The 14,412-nt window shown below is 40.7% G+C and overlaps 1 non-coding gene across 1 annotated transcript; it reads right to left on the bottom strand.

The window, feature by feature from the left end:
• Positions 1-13,484: 13,484 nt before the first annotated feature.
• Positions 13,485-13,604, bottom strand: LOC145416387 (5S ribosomal RNA). Its single transcript, XR_013900277.1, has one exon. It is a non-coding gene; the product is annotated as a 5S ribosomal RNA (ribosomal RNA).
• Between the last annotated feature and the right edge of the window lie 808 nt (positions 13,605-14,412).

The raw sequence follows: 14,412 nt of genomic DNA on the forward strand, positions 1-14,412 counted from the left end.
TGTACTTTGTCTCTTGTAGGTATACAGTATTTGGCTTACCGGTATACTTCTTTTTTTCCCTTGTTCAAAATCCTCTAGATTAAGCATATGGCCAGTTGCTATGTGCTTTAATTCTTCTATTTTGTTCTTGTTCTATAATATTTTTTCAAAATCTCTCATGTTTTCATTCAGTATACTGTATTTGTCATTCATATTGGTTAAGGTTGAAATATGCTATCTTTGATCATGGTCTGATGGTCAAAGCAATCTTTTTCTTTGCCTGTTTTCATCCTCAGGCATCATGTAAAGAGTTTGGTTGGTTAGAACAATGTTCATAGTGTTCTTATGCTCTCTACTTTCCCAGGTAATTTCATTGTCACCATTTTGGTGAGCAGTGGAAATAATTAAGTTGCCTTTATTCACCCAGTTCAGTACAGTTTCTCCATTTCCATTTAGCTTTTAAGGGTGTGGCAAGTTGGCATGTGCAATGTATTAAAGCCTCATAATACAGTACGGTAACATTTTTGGGCTTTCATTTCATTTTCTTTCAATAAAGCAAGTTATTTTATTTTATTTTTTTTTTTAAATCAAAACTAAGGAAAAATAAAGACAAGATCATCCAGACCATCTAGGCCTGGCTCAGCAGATGTGAAGACATTGCTGCAGGATCATATGTTGTGAATCAAAAAGGCATAAATTGGGACTCTGGAAAATTTTAAGGATTTGTCCCCCATATTAGCCAGGCATCATAACAGTCATTTTTATGAAACAATTCATGCAGCAGCTTTTAGTTACAGATACATTATCCATGCAAATCAAGGGTCTGTTGTAGGTTTCATTTCCCCTGCCTCTTTACCGTGACTTCATCTCTGCTTTCCGTTTTTATTTCGTTTTTGTCTCCTTCATTCCACTGATACATAGCATATCCTTAAAGCATATGGTATAGTAGGTGGCAAGAAGCACTATGTAGCTACTTCAGAAAACATGCAGCTAGCCACTAAAACTCATATGTTACATGGACAGTATTATTGTTCATGTGGGCAGCGGCACCCTCTTTAAACTTTATTGTTTGTTTGTTTGTGTATTTACCTTACTTAAAAAAATCACGTACTAAAAATCATAAGCTACATGTACAGTACCATTGTTCTTATGGATACCACCCCCTTGAGAATTTTTTTAACCCTCTGATGGCATTTCTGATGTCAGTGACGAGTTTAATGATGTCTACATACCCTGCAGCTGATCCATCATGCAGTGAAAGTTCTTAACAAAAAAAATCCTTAGACAATAGTTAAAATCTTGGTAGCTACATACAACCCCCCTCCCCAACTAGTAAACAAGTGTTTTTGTTGTTTCCGTAGCACATTCACTGCATTGGAGCATTTACTGAGTGCTTAGAAATCATTAACTTCTTCACTAATGTCAGAAAAGCAGCCAGTAAGGTAAGAAAAAAATCTTGCAGGAGATGCCCACTAAAAGAATTGTGTCATATAGGCAAACACTTCTTGGTGAAAACACTGGGTTTGGCACACTTTCAACTGCTAAACCATGTTATATGTATAGATGCCATATATTTAACGCTATACCAAAACTGTCAATCTTCCAGCTTAAAATAAGTGTACCATGATCGCAAATCCATTTATGACAAAAATGTATGGTAGTTTACTGCATATTACCTTTTAATCAGGCCACATCCAAACCATTTTATTCAGCTTAAGGCAGGTATCTTGTAGTGAAAAGGTTAATGAAGGCTACTGTATATCTAACGTCTCCCATTCGAAAAGCCTTTCCCAAGCCAAATAAGATTTTCAGGCAGTAGCAACAAATGGAAAAATGCATCATCAGAGTGATGGGGATTTTCAGGTCCATGCAAAGTACCTCTTCATGGTTTCGCATCTCTACATCAGTAAAATCTGGGTCAGGGAAATTGGAGATAACTAAATTTGTCAGTCCCTGTTTCTTTGTTCATTTCCTCTTGTGTCTCTTTCATCACTTCATCATTTAGGTCATGTACCAGTTGTACTTTGAGAATTCAGTATGGATCATTTCTTCCAGTTTTATAAGTCTCCCTTAAATTTCAGTTTCTCTTCTGAGTTGCACATTTTCAGCCCTCAGCTGGGAGGAGGAGGGAGGTGAGAAGACAGGAAGAAATCAGTAGGATAGAAGTTGTGGAAGCTATGAAGAAAGTTAAATTGGGGAAAGCCCCAGGAATTGATGGAGTGTGTGGTGAAATGCTGAAGCATGGGGGAGAGATAGTAGTAGAATGGATGTGGAAGATGTGCAGATTGGCCTGGGAGGAAGGTAGAGTCCCGGAGGATTGGAAGTCAGGTATAATTATTCCCTTGTACAAAGGAAAAGGGGAAAAAGAAGTGTGTGGTAATCATAGGGGCATTTGTCTTCTTAGTATAATAGGAAAAGTGTATGGTAGGATACTTATTGACAGAGTTAGAGAAAGAACAGAGGAATTAGTTAGAGAAGAACAGGGAGGCTTTAGGAAGGGAAGAGGTTGTGTAAATCAGATATTCAGTCTTAGATCTTTAGTGGAAAAGTTTCTAGAGAAGGGAAAGAAGTTGTATGCAACTTTCATGGATTTGGAGAAAGCATATGACAGGGTGGATAGACAAGGATTGTGGAAAGTATTAAGAATATATGGAGTAGATGGGAAGTTGTTGTATGCTGTGAAGAGTATGTATGATGGTGCTAAGGCTGCAGTGCGTGTGGATGGTGAACTAAGTGAATTTTTCTCTTTGGAGGTTGGGTTGAAACAGGGATGTGTCATGTCTCCATGGTTGTTCAATATGTTCAGGGATGTGGTAATAAAAGAGGTACAAGGTAGGGTAGTGGATGTTGGAGTGGCCCTGGTGAGAGAGGATAGTGTTTAGAAACTCCCTGTACTGTTGTTTGCAGATGATACTGTGTTGTTGAGTGAAGACGAAGGGGAGCTGCAAGGCTTGGTGGATGAGTTTGAGAGAGTGTGTAAGAAACGGAATTTAAAGGTGAATGTAGGGAAGAGTAAAGTGATGGTCTTTGAGAGAGGTGAAGTCAGTGAATGTACGGCTAGATTGGATGGTGAAGAATTGGAAAATGTGAGTATGTTTAAGTACTTGGGTAGTGTGATGATTAAGGATGGAGGTTTGGAGGGTGAAGTGCTTGAAAGGGTACAGCAGGGAAGAAAGGTTGCTGGTTCTTTGAAAGCAGTGATAAGAAACAGGGAAGTGAGCATGGAAGTGAAAAAGTTACTACATGACAGTATTGTGATACCAACTCTAACTTATGAAAGTGAAGCTTGGACGTTGTTGGAAGGATACAAGAGTGAGAGCAGTGGAAATGAGTTATTTAAGAGGAGCCTGTGGAGTCACATGGAGAGACAGACTGATGAATGAGGATATAAAGGAGCATTGTGGTGTGGATGTGGATGTGATAGGAAGTGTTATGAGGAATGCACTGAGATGGTTTGGTCATGTGGAGAGGATGGAGGGTGAAAGACCGACGAACAGAGTGTATGTGAGGTGGAGGGAGGAAGAGGGAGGGGGAGGCCGAGGATGAGATGAAGGGATGGAGTGGAGAGGTATATGAGAGAGGGGGGTGTGAGTTGGGAGCAGGGCAGTGAAATGGCGGGGGACAGGACGACATGGAGACGATTTGTTTGTGGCCACCTCAAACGGGATTGAGGCGTCTGGCAATAGATAGATAGATAGACAGAAAAATAGAAGCAGCAAGTCAGAGGATGAGATAGGTATTGTGTCAGCAAGACTCGAGCAATGCTAAACATGTTTACACACTCTAACTCAAGGAATGCTTGATAGCCACACAACAGCGCCTCGTGACCATACACACACATACACACGTACTCAAATACAGGCTTCTAGAACATTTCAACAACAGTGTAACACACGTGACACGACCCCTGCTACACCAGAATTTAGGAAGCAGAGCTCAGAAGGAGACAGGCCGTAGAACCGACAGGTAGTAGGGAGAAGGAGCCTAGCAACATGGGCGAGAAGGTGGAAGAGAGAGAGAGAGCGAGACAGGGAGGTTAGCTCGCGGGAATCTACTTATACTTCACTCGTGTGTGAGAGACTTCGTTAATATTTCCAAGACAAATAAAAATAGTCCCATACTCATCTTTACCTCTCCTGTCGTTGCATGACAAATGGGAACGAAGATTATCTACTTACAAACCTACTCACGTATAACAACCGCTCGTCCACGAGTCTAATATATGTATAACTGATCTACAAAACTTCTCTACAAGAAGCTACAAAGTTATTGTAGATATCTGCTTTCCCACTTGGGTCATTTGTGATGTTGCCATCTGAACATTTTAGTGGGGGAATGGAAGATGGCTTGTTAAAGTTATTATTGAAAGAATTAAGAGTTGACAAGAATATTCTATTGTCATTAGGGTTGTTGAGTAATTTTGATGCTTGCTTTTGAAGAAAGTTTGATTTAGATAGATTTAATACAGCTTTTGCATGATTTCTAGCAAATTTAAATTGAGAGAGTGATTCAGATGTTTTTGATTTTAAGTAAGAGTTACTGGTATATGCTAATGACTTTTGGGCTGTTGCTTCGGCACAGTTGCCATCAAACCATTTTGGAGAGTTCGGTCTTTTAGTGAACTGTTGACTTGGTATGAATAAATCCATACCAGCTAGTATTAAGTCACAAATGTGGGACTGAGTAGAATTGGGATCCCTAGAGAAGAAAGACTGCCATGGAACATCAGCAAGATAATTTCTAAATCCATCCCAGTCTGCCCTATCAAAGTGCCATCGGGTCACCCTGACAGGTTCTGAACGGGGAGGTGTGGGAGGGTTAACTAATGAGGCTTTGATGAGATTGTGGTCAGAGGATCCAAGTGGTGACAGTACCTCTATCCTGTATTGATCTGGATTATTTGTCATGAATAAACCCAAGAGATGGGCATTATGATCAGGATTATCAGGTATTCTGGTTGGTTGCTTTACCAACTGGGTGAGATTGAACGATTCCGCAAACAGCTCGCACTATAGACCAGCGTCGTCAGTCCGGGCTGAATGCAATAACTATTGAACATTGTGTATGTTAAAATCACCAAAATGGTAATTTCGGTGCCAAGGGCAAGGTCAAGGTTACTCAGCTGAGTGGATATGGAATCAAATACACTGGCTTCCGAAGAAGCATTGGGGGAACGATAAACTACACAAACATATTTGGTAATGTTTTGACAATTTAATTTATATAATGAGTAATCGAAACTGGATGAAGTGAAGTTTAAAGTAAGGTAGTGTCAACTGCATATTGGGATTTGATATAACAACAGGTGGCCAAACCACCTCAGTGTATTCTTCCTAACACTTCCTATCACATCCACATCCACACTACAACGTTCCCTTACATCCTCATTTGTCAGCCTGTCTCTCCATGTGACTCCACAGGCTCCTCTTAAATAACTCATTTCCACTGCTCTCACTCTTGACTTGTGTCCTTCCAGCAACGTCCAAGCTTCACTTCCATACGTTAGAGTTGGTATCACAATAGTGTCAGTAGTAACTTTTTCACATCCATGCTCACCTTCCTGCTTCTTATCACTGCTTTCAAGGAACCAGCAACCTTTCTTCCCTGCTTTACCCTTTCAAGCACTTCACCCTCCAAACCTCCATCCTTACTCATCACACTACCCAAGTACTTAAACGTACTCAATGTGAGAGTTGGTATCACAATAGTGTCATGTAGTAACTTTTTCACATCCATTCTCACCTTCCTGCTTCTTATCACTGCTTTCAAGGAACCAGCAACCTTTCTTCCCTGCTTTACCCTTTCAAGCACTTCACCCTCCAAACCTCCATCTTTACTCATCACACTACCCAAGTACTTAAACGTACTCACATTGAGTACGTTTAAGTACTTGGGTAGTGTGATGAGTAAGGATGGAGGTTTGGAGGGTGAAGTGCTTGAAAGGGTAAAGCAGGGAAGAAAGGTTGCTGGTTCCTTGAAAGCAGTGATAAGAAGCAGGAAGGTGAGCATGGATGTGAAAAAGTTACTACATGACACTATTGTGATACCAACTCTAACGTATGGAAGCGAAGCTTGGAAGTTGCTGGAAGGACACAAGTCAAGAGTGAGAGCAGTGGAAATGAGTTATTTAAGAGGAGCCTGTGGAGTCACATGGAGAGACAGGCTGACAAATGAGGATATAAGGGAACGTTGTAGTGTGGATGTGGATGTGATAGGAAGTGTTAGGAAGAATACACTGAGGTGGTTTGGCCACCTGTTGTTATATCAAATTCCAATATGCAGTTGACACTACCGTACTTTAAACTTCACTTCATCCAGTTTTGATTACTCATTATATAAATTAAATTGTCAAAACATTACCAAATATATTTGTGTAGTTTATCGTTCCCCCAATGCTTCTTCGGAAGCCAGTGTACTGTATTTGATTCCATATTCACTCAGCTGAGTAACCTTGACCTTGCCCTTGGCACCGAAATTACCATTTTGGTGATTTTAACATACACAATGTTCAATAGTTATTGCATTCAGCCCGGACTGACGACGCTGGTCTATAGTGCGAGCTGTTTGCGGAATCGTTTAATCTCACCCAGTTGGTAAAGCAACCAACCAGAATACCTGATAATCCTGACCATAATGCCCATCTCTTAGGTTTATTCATGACAAATAATCCAGATCAATACAGGATAGAGGTACTGTCACCACTTGGATCCTCTGACCACAATCTCATCAAAGCCTCATTAGTTAACCCTCCCACACCTCCCCGTTCAGAACCTGTCAGGGTGACCCGATGGCACTTTGATAGGGCAGACTGGGATGGATTTAGAAATTATCTTGCTGATGTTCCATGGCAGTCTTTCTTCTCTAGGGATCCCAATTCTACTCAGTCCCACATTTGTGACTTAATACTAGCTGGTATGGATTTATTCATACCAAGTCAACAGTTCACTAAAAGACCGAACTCTCCAAAATGGTTTGATGGCAACTGTGCCGAAGCAACAGCCCAAAAGTCATTAGCATATACCAGTAACTCTTACTTAAAATCAAAAACATCTGAATCACTCTCTCAATTTAAATTTGCTAGAATTCATGCAAAAGCTGTATTAAATCTATCTAAATCAAACTTTCTTCAAAAGCAAGCATCAAAATTACTCAACAACCCTAATGACAATAGAATATTCTTGTCAACTCTTAATTCTTTCAATAATAACTTTAACAAGTCATCTTCCATTCCCCCACTAAAATGTTCAGATGGCAACATCACAAATGACCCACGTGGGAAAGCAGATATCTACAATAACTTTGTAGCTTCTTGTAGAGAAGTTTTGTAGATCAGTTATACATATATTAGACTCGTGGACGAGCGGTTGTTATACGTGAGTAGGTTTGTAAGTAGATAATCTTCGTTCCCATTTGTCATGCAACGACAGGAGAGGTAAAGATGAGTATGAGACTATTTTTATTTGTCTTGGAAATATTAACGAAGTCTCTCACACACGAGTGAAGTATAAGTAGATTCCCGCCAGCTAACCTCCCTGTCTCGCTCTCTCTCTCTCTTCCACCTTCTCGCCCATGTTGCTAGGCTCCTTCTCCTTACTACCTGTCGGTTCTACGGCCTGTCTCCTTCTGAGCTCTGCTTCCTAAATTCTGGTGTAGCAGGGGTCGTGTCACGTGTGTTACACTGTTGTTGAAATGTTCTAGAAGCCTGTATTTGAGTACGTGTGTATGTGTGTGTATGGTCACGAGGCGCTGTTGTGTGGCTATCAAGCATTCCTTGAGTTAGAGTGTGTAAACACGTTTAGCATTGCTCGAGTCTTGCTGACACAATACCTATCTCATCCTCTGACTTGCTGCTTCTATTTGTCAGTCTATCTATCTACCTATCTATTATCTATCTATCGCCAGACGCCTCAATCCCATTTGGGGTGGCCACAAACAAATCGTCTCCATGTCGTCCTGTCCCCCGCCATTTCACTGCCCTGCTCCCAACTCACACCCCCCTCTCTCATATACCTCTCCACCCCATCCCTCCATCTCATCCTCGGCCTCCCCCTCCCTCTTCCTCCCTCCACCTCACTCACATACACTCTCTTCGTCGGTCTTTCACCCTCCATCCTCTCCACATGACCAAACCATCTCAGTGTGTTCCTCATAACACTTCCTATCACATCCACATCCACACCACAATGCTCCTTTATATCCTCATTCGTCAGTCTGTCTCTCCATGTGACTCCACAGGCTCCTCTTAAATAACTCATTTCCACTGCTCTCACTCTTGTATCCTTCCAACAACGTCCAAGCTTCACTTTCATAAGTTAGAGTTGGTATCACAATACTGTCATGTAGTAACATTTTCACTTCCATGCTCACTTCCCTGTTTCTTATCACTGCTTTCAAAGAACCAGCAACCTTTCTTCCCTGCTGTACCCTTTCAAGCACTTCACCCTCCAAACCTCCATCCTTAATCATCACACTACCCAAGTACTTAAAAATACAGTACTCACATTTTCCAATTCTTCGCCATCCAATCTAGCCGTACATTCACTGACTTCACCTCTCTCAAAGACCATCACTTTACTCTTCCCTACATTCACCTTTAAATTCCGTTTCTTACACACTCTCTCAAACTCATCCACCAAGCCTTGCAGCTCCCCTTCGTCTTCACTCAACAACACAGTATCATCTGCAAACAATGGTACAGGGAGTTTCCAAACACTATCCTCTCTCACCAGGGCCACTCCAACATCCACTACCCTACCTTGTACCTCTTTTATTACCCCATCCATGAACATATTGAACAACCATGGAGACATGACACATCCGTGTTTCAACCCAACCTCCAAAGAGAAAAATTCACTTAGTTCACCATCCACACGCACTGCAGCCTTAGCACCATCATACATACTCTTCACAGCATACAACAACTTCCCATCTACGCCATATATTCTTAATACTTTCCACAATCCTTGTCTATCCACCCTGTCATATGCTTTCTCCAAATCCATGAAAGTTGTATACAACTTCTTTCCCTTCTCCAGAAACTTTTCCACTAAAGATCTAAGACTGAATATCTGATTTACACAACCTCTTCCCTTCCTAAAGCCTCCCTGTTCTTCTCTAACTAATTCCTCTGTTCTTTCTCTAACTCTGTCAATAAGTATCCTACCATACACTTTTCCTATTATACTAAGAAGACAAATGCCCCTGTGATTACCACACACTTCTTTTTCCCCTTTTCCTTTGTACAAGGGAATAATTATACCTGACTTCCAATCCTCCGGGACTCTACCTTCCTCCCAGGCCAATCTGCACATCTTCCACATCCATTCTACTACTATCTCTCCCCCATGCTTCAGCATTTCACCACACACTCCATCAATTCCTGGGGCTTTCCCCAATTTAACTTTCTTCATAGCTTCCACAACTTCTATCCTACTGATTTCTTCCTGTCTTCTCACCTCCCTCCTCCTCCCAGCTGAGGGCTGAAAATGTGCAACTCAGAAGAGAAACTGAAATTTAAGGGAGACTTACAAAACTGGAAGAAATGATCCATACTGAATTCTCAAAGTACAACTGGTGCATGACCTAAATGATGAAGTGATGAAAGAGATACAAGAGGAAATGAACAAAGAAACAGGGACTGACAAATTTAGTTATCTCCAATTTCCCTGACCCAGATTTTACTGATGTAGAGATGCGAAACCATGAAGAGGTACTTTGCATGGACCTGAAAATCCCCATCACTCTGATGATGCATTTTTCCATTTGTTGCTACTGCCTGAAAATCTTATTTGGCTTGGGAAAGGCTTTTCGAATGGGAGACGTTAGATATACAGTAGCCTTCATTAACCTTTTCACTACAAGATACCTGCCTTAAGCTGAATAAAATGGTTTGGATGTGGCCTGATTAAAAGGTAATATGCAGTAAACTACCATACATTCTTGTCATAAATGGATTTGCGATGCATGGTACACTTATTATAAGCTGGAAGATTGACAGTTTTGGTATAGCGTTAAATATATGGCATCTATACATATAACATGGTTTAGCAGTTGAAAGTGTGCCAAACCCAGTGTTTTCACCAAGGAGTGTTTGCCTATATGACACAATTCTTTTAGTGGGCATCTCCTGCAAGATTTTTTTCTTACCTTATTGGCTGCTTTTCTGACATTAGTGAAGAAGTTAATGATTTCTAAGCACTCAGTAAATGCTCCAATGCAGTGAATGTGCTACGGAAACAACACAAACACTTGTTTACTAGTTGGGGAGGGGGGTTGTATGTAGCTACCAAGATTTTAACTATTGTCTAAGGATTTTTTTTGTTAAGCACTTTCACTGCATGATGGATCAGCTGCAGAGTATACAGACATCATTAAACTCGTCACTGACATCAGAAATGCCATCAAAGAGTTAAAAAAATTCTCAAGGGGGGTGCTATCCATAAGAACAATGGTACTGTACATGTAGCTTATGATTTTTAGTACGTGATTTTTTTAAGTAAGGTAAATACACAAACAAACAAACAATAAAGTTTAAAGAGGGTGCCGCTGCCCACATGAACAATAATACTGTACATGTAACATATGAGTTTTAGTGGCTAGCTGCATGTTTTCTGAAGTAGCTACATAGTGCTTCTTGCCACCTACTATACCATATGCTTTAAGGATATGCTATGTATCAGTGGAATGAAGGAGACAAAAACGAAATAAAAATGGAAAGCAGAGAGGAAGTCACGGTAAAGAGGCAGGGGAAATGAAACCTACAACAGACCCTTGATTTGCATGGATAATGTATCTGTAACTAAAAACTGCTGCATGAATTGTTTCATAAAAATGACTGTTATGATGCCTGGCTAATATGGGGGACGAATCCTTAAAATTTTCCAGAGTCCCAATTTATGCCTTTTTGATTCACAACATATGATCCTGCAGCAATGTCTTCACATCTGCTGAGCCAGGCCTAGATGGTCTGGATGATCTTGTCTTTATTTTTCCTTAGTTTTGATTAAAAAAATAAATAAATAAAATCACTTGCTTTATTGAAAGAAAATGAAATGAAAGCCCAATAATGTTACTGTACTGTATTATGAGGCTTTAATACACTGCACATGTCAACTTGCCACACCCTTAAAAGCTAAATGGAAATGGAGAAACTGTACTGAACTGGGTGAATAAAGGCAACTTAATTATTTCCACTGCTCACCAAAATGGTGACAATGAAATTACCTGGGAAAGTAGAGAGCATAAGAACACTATGAACATTGTTCTAACCAACCAAACTCTTTACATGATGCCTGAGGATGAAAACAGGCAAAGAAAAAGATTGCTTTGACTATCAGACCATGATCAAAGATAGCATATTTCAACCTTAACCAATATGAATGACAAATACAGTATACTGAATGAAAACATGAGAGATTTTGAAAAAATATTATAGAACAAGAACAAAATAGAAGAATTAAAGCACATAGCAACTGGCCATATGCTTAATCTAGAGGATTTTGAACGAGGGAAAAAAAGAAGTATACCGGTAAGCCAAATACTGTATACCTACAAGAGACAAAGTACAGTATGTGACTGGACAAAGGAACTAATTATGCCTAACACACTGTGGTGGTGGAATAATAGTGCTGTACATAAATTCAGATGAAATGGGGAATATTAGATTATTCAGGGCCCATAAAAAGGTGGTAGGCTAGTGAGAGTTGTATCTGGCTGCTAAATTCAAAATCAGGGGGGAAGTATTAAAGTATTACGAGCCATACCCGGTATAGGTTATGCAGGACAACCCTGTTAACAACCTTAACTGTATGGGTGGTTCAATATGATCAAAAAAGCAGGGCAGTTGTTTGCAGTAAGATGGATATAGTGCAGCTGGTGCACAATATATGGAAAATGTATCATGAGAAGTCATTGGTGGATTTGCAGGAATGAGGAGTGCTGGGAGGGAACATTTGTGTGCTAGCCTAAAAGACTTGTGAATGTTAACTGGGATAGGGATTACTTGGACTAATATTATAATGGTAAGAGACTGGTAAATGTTAACTGATTCAGGGATGACTTGGACCAACATTACAGTGGTAAGGGACTGGTTAATGTTAACTGGACCAGGGATGACTTGGACCAACATTACAGTGGTAAGGGACTGGTTAATGTTAACTGATTCAGGGATGACTTGGACCAACATTACAGTGGTAAGGGACTGGTTAATGTTAACTGGACCAGGGATGACTTGGACCAACATTTCAGTGGTAACGGACTGGTTAATGTTAAATGGACCATGGATGACTTGGACCAACATTACAGTGGTAAGGGACTGGTTAATGTTAAATGGACCAGGGATGACTTGAACCAATATTGTAGCTACTGGTAAAAGCTTGCTGAATGATAACTGGGAGAGGGATTACTTGAACCAACATAATTCTGGTAAGAGGCTAGAGTATATTAAGTCTGACTGGGGTAGGGATGACCTGGTCCCAACAGCATCACACTGTTATCATATTACCTCTCCTCATGGAATGTGACACTGTAAAGATGGTGGGGGGAAAAAAAAGTTGTAGGGCTGTACTTAATCATATCGTTTATAAAGGCTCCAACATGGCTGCATGCAATAGCCTTAGTTGCCTAATGGTGGCTCTCCAAACTGCTCAATCTCTGCCAGCCTCCCTATTGAGTCCTTATCCTTGAGGTCAAACACTATCTCGTCCCAGGTCTTTTTTGGTCTGTCTCTGGCAATGCTACCCCTAATGTTCACACTTCTCACCTTCTGCACCAATCTGTCATCCTCCATCCTCTCAACATGCCCAAACCATCTCAATCTACCCCTCCTCATCTCACCAATACATTCTAGTCCCTGGAATGTTGTTAAACCCTCAGAATATGCATCCAACATATCAGAATAATATCCAACAAACTTAAAACACCATGAAGGCAAATACAATGCCAGATAACTGGCTGAAAAGTCTGATTGTGAATATTTATAGAAGAAGGTTGATGCATTTGAGTGTGGTCACTACAGGGCACTGATGTTACATGATAAAATGATTGGGTCAAAGAAAAATAAAGACTGATGAGATGTAATTTGGATTTACTGTATACCATGCCCTTCCCCATGCCTCGCTGTAGTGAGGCAATGTTGATTCACTGCATGGGACAGCCCAACAGAGATGACTGCTTGTTTGTGGTATGGTATATGACTGATGGATCTGACTGGCTACAGAGACCTGGGTTGCTCAAAAATAACAACAACAACAACATCCTAGTAAGCCCATACATACAACACCTGCTGTTTTTATAGTCAGACCATTCACACAAGTTTAGTGCTGATACTGGGTGGTGAAAAGCCAGCACTGTCAAATAAAACTACCGGTATTTATGGAAATTTAATCCATCCATCCATCCATTGCCAGACGCCATGTATCCCAAACGGGGTGGCCAAGGGCTTAGAGTTAATTGTTTTACAGGGAGGGGCACTAATCCTCCATCAAACCACACTTGACAGGTAAGGATGCCAACAGCATCTGGTGTTCCCAGGCGGTCACCCATCCAAGTACTAACCAGACCCAACGTTGCTTAACTTCGCTGATTGGACGGGAAGCGGTGTACTCAACATGGTATGGCCTATTGGTTATTTCCTCAAAAATCAATTATGCTGCAGCTCCAGAGAGGAAAGAAGGGAAGATAAGTGAAAATAACGTGGGAAAAATGCAAAGTTAACCTCATGATCTGATTTGGGTCCAGCAAAGTAAATCCACTGACTTTTGGTAATCCAGTTCTGTTTGGTCCCAACACTAGAAAGGTTCATGGGTAAAAAAGAAAAAGGTGAACTCTACCCAGTGACTGGATTGGAGAATGTATGTACTGTAATGTACTGATGTGTACTGACAGAGTGGCCAGAGAGGTTGTATATACACTCAGTGGCCAGTGATAAAAAAGGGACTTGAAGGCCAGAGGATGGTATGCATGCTAATGAAATACATGATGGTTGATGAACATGAATGAGAGAGGGTGGCAATGGTACACAATGCTGAGGGTTTACGGTAAATGTGGCTGTGCATCATGGGTCTATATACCATGATGCTTGAAGTACAGTACCATTATAATTCCTTGACTAACATGTTTTTCATCATAAACCTATTACTGTATCACATAATACTGTTCATATACCATGTCAGTGTCCAATATTATGAAATCAGAATGTGCAGCAAAGGGTCAGGGTTGATACGGTACAATTCACACTAGCAATTACCTAAATATAACTCACATCCTTAAAATGGTTATGGATTTTACCCAATAGGTCTGGGCTTCTGTGGGGGAGCTGTCACATAGGCTAGGTACAGATGATTTGGTAGTCATTGCTAACAGCAAGGAGAATGGAGTAGAGAATTTCATAAAACAGAGGGAGGGTATACACCTCGACGAGTATGAAAGTACCGG

Source organism: Coenobita brevimanus, chromosome 105, assembly GCF_032717465.1.
Source record: "Coenobita brevimanus isolate Jiangsu-jjx chromosome 105, ASM3271746v2, whole genome shotgun sequence".
Taxonomy (NCBI): Eukaryota; Metazoa; Arthropoda; class Malacostraca; order Decapoda; family Coenobitidae; genus Coenobita; species Coenobita brevimanus.